The sequence below is a fragment of the Sminthopsis crassicaudata genome, chromosome 2 (assembly GCF_048593235.1).
Source record: "Sminthopsis crassicaudata isolate SCR6 chromosome 2, ASM4859323v1, whole genome shotgun sequence".
Lineage (NCBI taxonomy): Eukaryota > Metazoa > Chordata > Mammalia > Dasyuromorphia > Dasyuridae > Sminthopsis > Sminthopsis crassicaudata.
Genome location: NC_133618.1, coordinates 166,210,048 through 166,222,313, shown reverse-complemented (window position 1 = coordinate 166,222,313; position 12,266 = coordinate 166,210,048). Strand labels below are relative to the sequence as shown.

The 12,266-nt window shown below is 32.6% G+C and overlaps 1 long non-coding RNA gene across 1 annotated transcript in view; it reads left to right on the top strand.

Annotated features, from left to right (window-relative positions):
• The window catches only part of LOC141555171 (uncharacterized), a 33,767-nt gene that overhangs the window by 3,650 nt on the left and 17,851 nt on the right, over nt 1-12,266 (top strand). The gene's annotated exons all lie outside the window — the stretch shown is intronic.

Here is a 12,266-nt window from a genome sequence, read left to right as displayed (position 1 = left end):
ATCCTAATATAACTAACTTGAATGATGAGGTGCAAATGGCTAGCAGTAGTGAAGAGGTGTGAGAATTGGGGTGGGGAATCCCCTCTGGTTGGCACAGTTCCAATGTGAAGAATTTGCAAACTTGCAAACCAAAAAAACTGTATGGCAAAAGGGTATTTTATTGGCACTGAGAAGCCAGCTTTGCCAGGAAGACAGCACTGAGAAGAGAATATCTTCACAATGAGCAAGAGTCTTAGCAGAACAGCTTGCCAAGGCAGCTTCCTTGGTGAGCAAAATCCTATTTTGGACTTCTGGAAAGATGCACAGTTCAGAGTTGTCTTTTATTATCAGAGTTGTTCAGAGCATTCTAAGGCTCAGGCTTCAATCAAGGGGCCTAAATTTCCTGTTGAAAAGAGATTATTTATCTTGGAGTTTGGAATCACTTAATAGGATTATCTGGTGGAGATCTCCAACTGAATAAAACCACTTAACTAGGAATTTGAAGGCTTTTCCCAGAGTCTGGGAACTCCCTGAAGAGGATCCAGGCCACCCTCAAGAGATCTCAGTTTCAATGGAGGTTGATTTGACCAAGATCTCTGATCGAATGAAACCACTTGGGAGTTTGCAGGCTTTTCCCAGGGGAGAGCCTGAGACTCTGAATCACCCCTCTTTTACAGATTAAAAGGAACACGGTCTGATGGAGCCATCTTAAAATTCCCAAATTCATAGCAATTCTAACCTTGCAAATGGAATTATGAAACATATGAATGACCCATAATTATGCACCTAATTAAAGCATGAAAATTCTTTAACACTAGGCTGGGAATCAGGAGAGAAAAATTAGAGTTCCATCCCTTCTCTAGAAAAGGTCATGTTCTTCTGTGTGCCTCTCAGAGTTGTTCAGTGACCTCATGTCCACAAAGGAACACAAAGAAGTACTAAGGAGAGAGTTAACCACAGGTGAGTGTGAGAAATAAGATTAGATCGGCTAAATGTAGTTCTTATTTTAAAAAAAAAAAGATGGTTTATTATTTTTGTTTATCAAATAAAAATTTTAAATCAATCAACAAAACCTCCCTCGTTGAGCAATTTTTGTTAATGGTAAAACAAATCCCTCAATAAATATATATATAGGCCAGCAAAGTAAATTCCCACATTAGGATGTCTGAAAATGTCTCTTTGCATTTTTAAATGAAACACTTGTCAGAAGGTGAGTGGTATGTGAGGTGTAGGATGTGTTCAGGAGAGACTACTACCTCTAGTATGAGAGCTACCAAGACCTTTTGAGAGTTGCTTTTCATTATTTTATTTAAAGATGATTTGTACAGTCAATGTACTCTTCAAAGCTGATATGCAACAAAATATGGATCATTTCTCTGCTGCTTATGCTAATTTTGGCCTAACAACACCAATTTACACAATTATAACAACACAATTCCTCCATCAGCTAGCATTGCATTATCCATATGTGACATCATTAGTTACAGCAAATGGAGAAGTTTTGAATGCTGTGGATAAGCTTTCTTTAGCAGTATACCTTCAAGGAATGTAAACATTGATAATGACTTTGACACCCAAATTGCCAGAACTAACTTAGTGTTTTGGGAGGCTCTGCACATAAGTGTGAGAAAAAAGAAGTATTAGACTGAAGATCTTTAGAGCCATTGTGCTGACCTTCTTGTATACCTGTGAAACCTGTACAGTACACCAGTGTTATTCTGGAAACTGAATTGCTTCTATTTAAATTATTTTTGGGAAGAGTCTGAAGCTCACCTGACAGGATAAGATAACAAACACTGGTATCCTTTCTTGAACTAAACTGCCAAGCAATCAATCTCTACTGTAGAGAGCACAATTACAATGTATACTTACCTAAAAGACTATTTTATGGAAAAGCTGCACAGAGCAAGCATTCACAAGGTGGTCAGAAAAAGCAATGCAACAACACTTTCAAGATCTAAAAGCTTTAGAATTAATTGCATGACATGGGAGACACTAACACAGGATCACTCAACATGGCATGCCTTCATCAAAGAAAGTGCTGAATTCTATGAGTAAAGCAGAAGTAAAGTATCTAAAAAACAAACAAACAAACAAACAAACAAAAAACTCAAACACAAAAAGCATGAATTTAAGACTCTACCCCAAATGTTTACATGGACTACTTGTGTCCAACTGTGGTAGAGCATTCTGAGCTCATATTGGTATGATTAGCCACAGTAGGACATACTGTAACTTGACTCTAACATAGTGGTGTCTTTTTGATCTTCTTGGTGAATGACAGACAATAACCAACCAAATGGTATGTATCATCTTCATTCCTTGGGAATCATGGTTTATTATTTTGTTGATTGAAGTTCTAGTCTTTCTGAGTTGTTTTTTCTCCATAATATTGTTTATAATTGTATAAATTGTTCTAGTCTTCTCAGTTCATTCTACATCAGTTAAGGTTTGCCCATTTTCCTCTGAAATTGTCCATGTCATCATTTCTTATAGCACAATAATATTCTATTATATAGAATACCACAATTTTTTTTAGTTATTCTTCAACAGGAGGATACCTCCTAGTTTCCAATTGTGGGCTACCACAAAAAAAGGAGCTGCTGTATATTTTTATACATTTATGTCAAGTAGTGATATAGTGGGTTAAAGGTAATGGGGATGCAACCTTTAACAGAATAAAAGGAATTTGTGCCAGTCACATTCACCTGAAGTAAGGCCTGGAAAGTGAATAAGGACTACCAGTTACTCTGTCTTTTTTTTTTTTTTTTTTTTTTAGGTCTAGCAACTTTAGCAAGCCCCAATTTAAAAAAAAAAAAAAAAAGTCATATTTTGCTGCTTGCCCCTTTACCTTTCCCTTGTTTTCATCTCCTTTGTAGATAAAGAATTAAAAAAGGAAACTGCCAGATTTTCTTCCCTCCCTCCTCTCAGTTTGTTGTATGTTAAAACTCCCTGTATAGCAGTACATTTAATAGCCCACCAAGTTCCTCTACTCCATCCTACCTCATCATTTCCCCAGTCCTAATCTTCCACCTCTCTCTCGTCTAAAGATGGAACATTTCCTTTGTCTTTTATAATTTACAACTCTTATCAAGACAGCCCATCCAAATCTGGACAAATTGTTATATTAGTTGATACAAAATATATTCAAAGTAATTTTTGATCATACGGGGAAACACTATCCAGTGAAAAGATCAGAAGTTACCTAATATCTATATAGAGTGAAAAATAGTAATGTATCTGTGAGGAACTATTTGCTCCCTCCCACCCCACCCCCAAGAAAAAGTATATTTTCTATTTATGGATTTGCATGTGATTTGTGGATACCCTTAAAATAATTTTCTGGTCTCACAATTGTCCATAGCATCACAACTTATGAAGAGTTAATCTAGTTGTTGCTATTATTAACATAATTGGGTTGCAATATAGCATTTTGCTCTGGTCCATCTGTTATCCCTCAGTGTTGCTGAATGGCTGACTCACATCATTTTCCAGTTATACATATCCTGGATAATATCTTTGATACAATTTCTTAAGCATTAATTGATAATATATTGTAGTCTTTTATACCTAGCAGATATTTGTGTCATCTGATAGATCTCCAAGAAGTCATATTTTCACAGTTATACAATTGGGAAAAAGGTATATAAAATGTAAGATCAAATTGTATTTGTTGTTTGTTGACTGGGGTAGGGAGGGACATTTGACTTGGTAGAACAAAGCATAGAACTAAAGACTTTCATCTAATAATATGCTTCTCATGAATGTAGTAATATCATTCAAATGTGTTTGTGTCCTCGTGTATCTTCCATGTAGGTCATGTTTTTCCACATGTGTCTATCTCAAAGTGGCTTGTCTAGAGGCACAAGAAGATAAGTACAGTCTCCTCCATACATCCTTCTCTAAAGATAACTGAATTCAGCCAGTAAGTGCACAGGACAAATAATGACTGGTCACCCTGCTTTCCTTAAAGTGGGTGTACCCAGCTAGAATTATATCTTTCTATTCTCCATGTTATTAGTCTAAGGCCAATGATTTTAGATTCAAGTTGTGTTTCTGATCCTTATTCCTTAATGGGGAACCAGACCCCTTGAGTATATAACTGGTTTGGTTCCCTTCCCATCAAATGTCATTTACATAAATACTACACATATTGAATAGCAAATAAACTCATTTATTCCCACTGATACCAAATAGAAATCAGAGAAGGTATACGGAGAAGAAACACTAAATAGTACATAGAATTAATGATCTCTTCCAATGGGAACAAGCTATTTCAACTCAACCAAAAGAGAGTCATAGAACTCATACAAGGAGAAATTCTCTTTAGTCTCTTATATATTAAGCTGGGGGGAAAGACATGATCAAGGTACTAGTTCCTTTACATTCCGGCTTCTTTTCAGATTCTTATTCTCCTTCCAGATACCTCTCCTGGGAGAAGACCTAGCACTGCTTATCTACTCTTTTGAAGTTGAAAGCCAAAAGAACATAAAACTTTCCTGTCTCAAGATCTCTTTAATTCTACCCCTATCAAACATTGAATAATCATTGTCTACCAGTGAGAAAAGTATTATGAAAATAGATTTGATCCCCAGACTATATAAGATTTATTGATAGATGAAACAATAGCTATAACTGTGTCATTCTAGTAATTCTTTCATTGTCAGTGGGAAGTATAAAAGAAATATTCATCAATGTCATGACGAATATACTGCCTAGATTCTTAAAGGAAAAGTTATTTCCTATAGATGGTAATGCTCTCTAGATATTTGTACTATAAGACACACCCTCTCTACCTATCTTCCATTATTGGGAAGTCTCTCATGGCCTATCATCTCAGTGCTAGATCTAGCCATGCTTCACAACTAACTAATCATTTGTCTTATCACCTGCTACCTAGCGTTGTAATGCTCTTCTAGTTCTAAGACCTCCAGCAAAATTAAGTATTATCTTTCAGAGAAGAAGATGGACAGTCAATGATACAAGAGAATTTCATTTATTTCTGATGAAAAGACCAGAATGTAATAAAAAAATTTGATCTCCAAATATGGAACTCAAGAGAAGCAAAAAAATGTAAAATGGAAATAACACTTGAGAACTATATCTCTGTTGTAGGTATACTTAGAGAGTGTAGGTATAATTTGATTTTATTAGGATAATATAAAAAAAAACTAGAGGTAGAAAGGGGATTATACTGGAAAAAAGAGGAAAATGAGGTAAAATGAGGGAAATTACATCTCATAAAGAGGCGAAGAAGACCTATTATAATTGAGAAAAAGAAAGGAGGGGGATGAACATTGTGTGAATCTTACTTTCATCAGCTTTGGCTCAGAGAGAAACTTGTTTCACCCTACAGGGAAGTGGAAGGGGGAAAGGAAAGGGAATGGAAAACAGATGTTGTAGGGGAAAGGCATAAGAAAGAGGAAGGGCTTGTAAAGGTGGAGGGTTGTTTGAGGGAGTGATAGTCAAAATCAAAATACTGGGAAGGAAGGAAAGGTGGAAAGGAAAAAGAAAAGCATAATTTGGGGGTAAATAAGTCATTTTAACTGTGAATGTGAATGGGATGAATTCCCCCATAAAACAGAAGTAGATAACAGACTGGATAAAAAGCTAGAATTCAACTATATATATATATATATTTTTTTTTTATTCATTTTTCCAAATTATCCCCTCCCTCCCTCCACTCCCTCCCCCTGATGACAGAAAATCCCATACATTTTACATGTGTTACAATATAACCTAGATACAATATATGTGTGTAAATACCATTTTCTTGTTGCACATTAATTATTAGCTTCCAAAGGTATAAGTAACCTGGGTAGATAGACAGTAGTGCTAACAATTTACATTCACTTCCCAGTGTTCCTTCTCTGGATGTAGTTATTTCTGTCCATCATTGATCCACTGGAAGTCAGTTGGATCTTCTTTATGTTGAAGATTTCCACTTCCATCAGAATACATCCTCATACAGTATTGTTGTTGAAGTGTATAGTGATCTTCTGGTTCTGCTCATTTCACTCAGCAACATCAACTATATGTTTTTTACAAGAAACATATATAAAACAGAGAGATACATACATGCATACAACAGAGAGTAAAGGTAAAAGGCTGGAGCAGAATCTATTATGCTTCAGATGAATTTAAAAAAAGCAAGGTAGCAATCCTGATCTCAGATCAAGCGAAAGCAAAAATAGATCTAATTAAAAGAGATAAGGAAGAAAATCATATCTTGCTAAAGGGTACCATAGATAATGAAGTAATATTAATAATAAACATATGCACCAAGTGGTATAGCATCCAAATTCCTATAAGAGAAATTAAGAGAGTTAAAAAAAAAAAAAAGACAGCAAAACTATACTAGTGAGGGATCTCAACCTTGCTCTCTCAGAATTAGATAAATTGAATCACAAAATAAATAAGAAAGAAGTGAGGTAAACAGAATTTTAGAAAAGTTAGGTATGAAAGATCTTTGGATAAAATTGAATGGAGATAGAAGGGAGTATACTTTTTTCTTGGCAGTTCATGGAACCTATAAAAATCATATATTAGGGCATAATAACTTCAAAATCAAATGCAGAAAGGCATAAATAGTAAATGCATCTTTTTCATCATGAATTTAGAATCACATGTAATAAAGAGCCAGGGAAAAATAGATCAAAAATTAATTGGAAACTAAATAATCTGATCCTAAAGAATGAGTGGGTGAAACAACAAATCATAGACGCAATTGTTAATTTCATCCAAGAGAATGACAATAATGAAACAACATACCAAAATTTATTTGATATAGCTATAGCAGTTGTTAGGGGAAATTTTATATCACTAGATACTTATTTGCATAAAATAGAGAAAGAGAAGATCAACCAATTGGCATGCCACTTAAAAAAGCTAGAAAAAAAAAATTTAAGTCCAAATGAATACCAAATTTGAAATTCTGAAAATAAAAGGGGAGGTTAATAAATTTGAAAGTTAAAAAAAAAAAAACTATTGAACTAACAAAACTAAGGGTTGATTTTATGAAAAAATTAACAAAATAAAAAAACCTTTAATTAATTTAATCAGGAAAAGTTAAGAAGAACATCAAATTGTTAGCATCAAAAATGAAAAGGATGAACTTTCTGCCAATGAAGAGGGACTTGTAGCAATAATTAGGAACTATTTTTGTCCAACTGTATGGCAATAAATATGATAATCTAAGTGAAATGAAGGAATATTTACAAAAATATAGATTTCCCTGATTAAGAGAGGAGAAAACAAATTAATAGAATAGTCACATTTTTCTTTTTTTTTTTTTTTATTCATTTTTCCAAATTATCCCCTCCCTCCCTCCACTCCCTCCCCCCATGGCAGGTAATCCCATACATTTTACATGTGTTACAATATAACCTAGATACAATATATGTGTGTAAATATCTTTTTATTGTTGCACATTAATTATTAGCTTCCGAAGGTATAAGTAACCTGGGTAGATAGACAGTAGTGCTAATAATTTACATTCGCTTCCCAATGTTCCTTCTCTGGGTATAGTTATTTCTGTCCATCATTGATCAACTGGAAGTGAGTTGGATGAATAGTCACATTTTTCAAAAAACAAATTGAAAAATTTTATTAATCATTTCCCTAAGAAAAAATCTCCAGAGCCAGATGGATTTACAAATGAATTCTACCAAACATTTAAAAAACAATTAATCCCAATATTATGCAAACTTTTTGGAAAAATAGAGAAAGATGGGATCCTACCAAATTCTTTTTATGATACAGATATTGTGCTGATACCTAAATCAGGTAGAGTCTAAACAGAGAAAGAAAATTATAAACCAATTTCCCTAATTAATATTGATGCAAAAATCTTAAATAAAATATTATCAAAGAGATTATTGCAAATTATCCCCAGGAAAATACTCCATGACCAAGTTGGATTTACACTGGGAATGCAGGTCTGGTTTAATATTAGTTTACCTCTTAGATCTGTGGAGAAGAAAGGAATTTGTGGCCAAAAGAAAACTTGAATATGCCACAATACAAAATGGATAATTTTGATTATATTAAGTTAAAAAGTTTTTGTACAAACAAAACCAATGCAGACAGTATTATGAACTGGGGAAAAAATTATATTCAAGGGTTCTCATAAAGGCATTATTTCTAAAATATATAGAGAATTGACTCAAATGTATAAGAATTCAAGCCATTCTCCAATTGATAAATGATCAAAGGATATGAATAGGCAATTTTCAGATGAAGAAATTGAAACCATTTTTTAGTCATGAAAAAATGCTTTAAATCACTATTGATTAGAAAAATGCAAATTAAAACAACTCTGAGGTACTACTACACACCTCTTAGATTGGTTAATATGAGCAGGAAAAGATAAATGATGAATGTTGGAGGGGATGTGGGAAAACTGGGACACTAATGCATTTTTGGTGGAGTTGTGAACTGATTCAACCATTCTGAAGAGCAATTTGGAATTATGCCCAAAAGACTATCAAACTGTGCATACCCTTTGATCCAATAGTATTTCTACTATGCTTGTATCCTAAAGAGATCATAAAAATGAGAAAAGGACCCATATGTGCAAAAATGTTTGTGTCAGCCCTTTTTATAGTGGCAAGAAACTGGAAACTGAGTGGATGCCCATCAATGGAGAATGGCTAAACAAGTTATGTTATATGAATGTTATGGAATATTATTGTTCTATAAGAAATGATCAGCAGGATGATTTTAGAGAGGTTGGGAGAGATTTACATAAACTGATGCTAAGTGAAATGAGCAGAATCAGAAGATAATTATACATGGCAACAGTAAGGTTATACGATCAATTTTGATGGACATGGCTCTTGTCAACAATGAGATGATTCAAACCATTTCTAATGGGCTTGTCATGAAGAAAGCCATCTGTACCCAGAGAGAGGACAGTAGGAACTAAATGTGGTCCACAATATAGTATTTCACTCTTTTTGTTGTTGTTTGCTTGCATTTTTTTTCCTTTCTCTTTTTTTTTCCTTTTTGATCTAATTTTTCTTATGTAGCATGATATATGTGAAAATATGTATAAAGAAATTGCATATGTTTAACAAATATTGGATCACTTGCCTAATGGGGAAAGGATGGAGAAAGGGAGGAGAAAAATTAGAACACAGGGTTTTGTAGGAGTGAATATTGAAAATTATCCATGTATATATTTTGAAAATAAAAAACCTTAATTAAAAAATAAAATAAAAAATAACAGTCCTAAGATCATAATTGTCGGATAAATGGTCAAAGGATACAAATGGGCAGTTTTTAGATGAAGATATCAAAGTTTTCTATAGTCATATGAAAAACTGCTCTCAATTACTATTAATTAGAGAAATGTAAATTAAAACAACTCCGAAGTACTACATAACACCTATCAGATTGACAAATATGACAGAAAAGGAAAATGATAAATGTTGTAGGGAATATGGGAAAACTGGGACACTAATGACTGTTGGTGGAGTTGTTAAATGATCCATCCATTCTACAGAATAATTTGGAACTATGCCCAAAGGACTATAAAATTGTTCATACCCTTTGACCCAGAAATACCACTACTAAGTGTATATTCCAAAGAGATTTATTCCCCCAAAAAGGGGAAAAGGCTTACTTCAACAAAAATATTTATAGCAGTTCTTTTTGTGGTGGCAAATAATTAGAAATTGAAGGGCTGAGCATCAATTGGAGAATGGCTGAACAAGTTGTGATATATGATTGTGATTGAATGCTATAATACTATAAGAAATGAGAAGCAGGATAATTTCAGAAAAAAAGATGGAATTATGAATTAATACAAACTGAAGTGAACATAATCAGAAGAATATTGTACAAGTAATATAACAACAGCAAGATTATATGATGATAACTGGGAATAACAACTATTCTCATTAATACAATGATCCAAGACAATTCCAAAAGACTCATAATGAAAAATGCTGTTTACAAATCAAAGTATACCATTTTTCACTTTATTTTCTCTATGATTTTTTCTGGTGGGGGAGCTTTTGGGCATGCTGTATTTTCCTTCATAACATGACTAATATGGAAATATTTTACTTATTAGCACATGTAAATCTATACCAAATTGCCAGCCTTCTCAGGGAGGGATAAAGGAAGAGAGAGAGAATTTAGGATTCAGAATTTTTAAAAAAGGATGAAAGTTAAAAATTGTTTTTACATGTAATTTGGGGAAAATAAAACATTATTGAAATTTTTAAAAGAATATAAGATCCTAGAAGGCAGGGATTATCTTTGCTCTTATATTTGTATCCCTGGCATTTAGCACATTGCTTTCATTCATTAATTCATGTAGGCATTTATATATATAAACATATATATATATATATATATATATATATATATATATATATATATATATATTCCTTCAGCAAAAAAATATGGTCAAAAGATATGAACAAACAGTAACTTAAAAGAAAATTGAAAACCATTAATAATCTTGTAAAAGTTTATTCCAAATTATTACTAATAAAAATATAAACAACTATGAGGTTTCACTTGACACCCCAAATTTCCAAAGAAGAACAAGAAGGTAAGACTTCAGGAAGATAGACATATCAATATAATATAAGCAAATGTGATGTATCTGTTGAATTGGTCAAACTTTTATAGGAAACGGTCTAGAATTTTGAGGGGAAAAGTAATTAAAATGTTCATAACTTTTTCATATAGAGATTCTGTTGCTATACATGTACCCCTGATCATCAAATTAAGAAAAAAATACTAAAATATACTTTTATATATGAAAATAATTTTATAAGTGATTTTGTGATAACAAAGAATTGGAAATAAATTGGATGATCATGAATTGGAGAATGGCTAAAGAAATGTTGGCATATTGATGTAATAGGACATTATTATGTCATAGCATATAGCAAATGTGAAGAATGTCAAGATTTATGGTAAGTCTTATATGAACTGATGCAGTGAAATGACAGAACAAACAGAATTATTTTCTAAAAATCATATAGATTCTATATTATATATCAATGAAACTATTAATGTGCTTCATCTTTTAAAATTTCATATCTAGCACTCCCCACTTACTTAGCTCCAAGTTTAAAAAGAAGCTTTCCTTAATAACAAATATGTATAATCAAAATAACTAAGGATATTGGCCATATATGAAAATGTATGTCCAATTTCATAGTTAGTATGAGGAACAGGGGGTAATTGAGAAATTGAAAGAGGAAAAAGCAGTAGCCACAGCTATGTATCCAAGGTTGAAGGGGGAAATAAAGCTGCCCACCATTCTGTGAACCTCCTTTTGAGAGTACTTCAATATGAAATTATTTGACTCAGAGATTGGCTTTAGAATAGTGAAGGAATCAGCACTGATGTGGATAATAAAGTATCATTTGTGATAAGTATTAGAGTAATATTCAAGAGAGTCTAGGAGGAATAAAAGAAATGAGGAATCTGGTTTCACTATTGAACCAGAAATAATAAATAGAGGATTGAGAAAGAGATATAAATTTTGGGCCAGGCCTAACTGGTCAGTTTAGTAACTTTCATGCAACATTAGGACAACAATCTACACAATTAAACATATTTAAAAAAAAAAACTATCCTAAATGACACGATTATCTCAGTAAATGCAGAAAACAACATTTATTTATGCTTAAATCTTTACAAAGTATAAGCATAAAGGAATATTTTTATATGAAAATGTTCACCTAAAACAGACAAACAAAAAAAGCACAATATGCAATGGGGATATCATAGAAGTTTTTGCATTATAAGACTACAGCAAAGATAACCCTTCTCTCAACTATTATCTAGATAAATCCCGAAATAGTAGCATGAAGAGAAGAGAAAGAAATTAAATGTATAAAGAAAAAGTAGAAATAGGAAAAAAAATTGCCAATCACCATTTGAAAGAGATTCTACAAGGAAAACCTACAAGAATATCATAGCTAAATTCAGAAACTCCCAGATCAAGAAGAAAATATTATAAGCAACAACAGAAAAACAAGTCAAATATGACAAAGCCATAATTAGAATCACATAATACCTAACACTGACTATATTAAGAGGCTACAGGTCTTGGAAAACTATATATTGAAGAGCAAAAGTACTAGAGGTGCAGCCAAAAATATATTCAGTAAAGCTAAGCATAATCCTGAATGGGAAAAAAAAATGTTCAATGAATTGCCAGACTTTCTGGATTTTGTTGCAAAAAAAAAAAATAAATAAATAAAATAATCTGGATTTAAGAGAGGGAAAAAAAAAAATTTGGAACTCAAAAATTTACA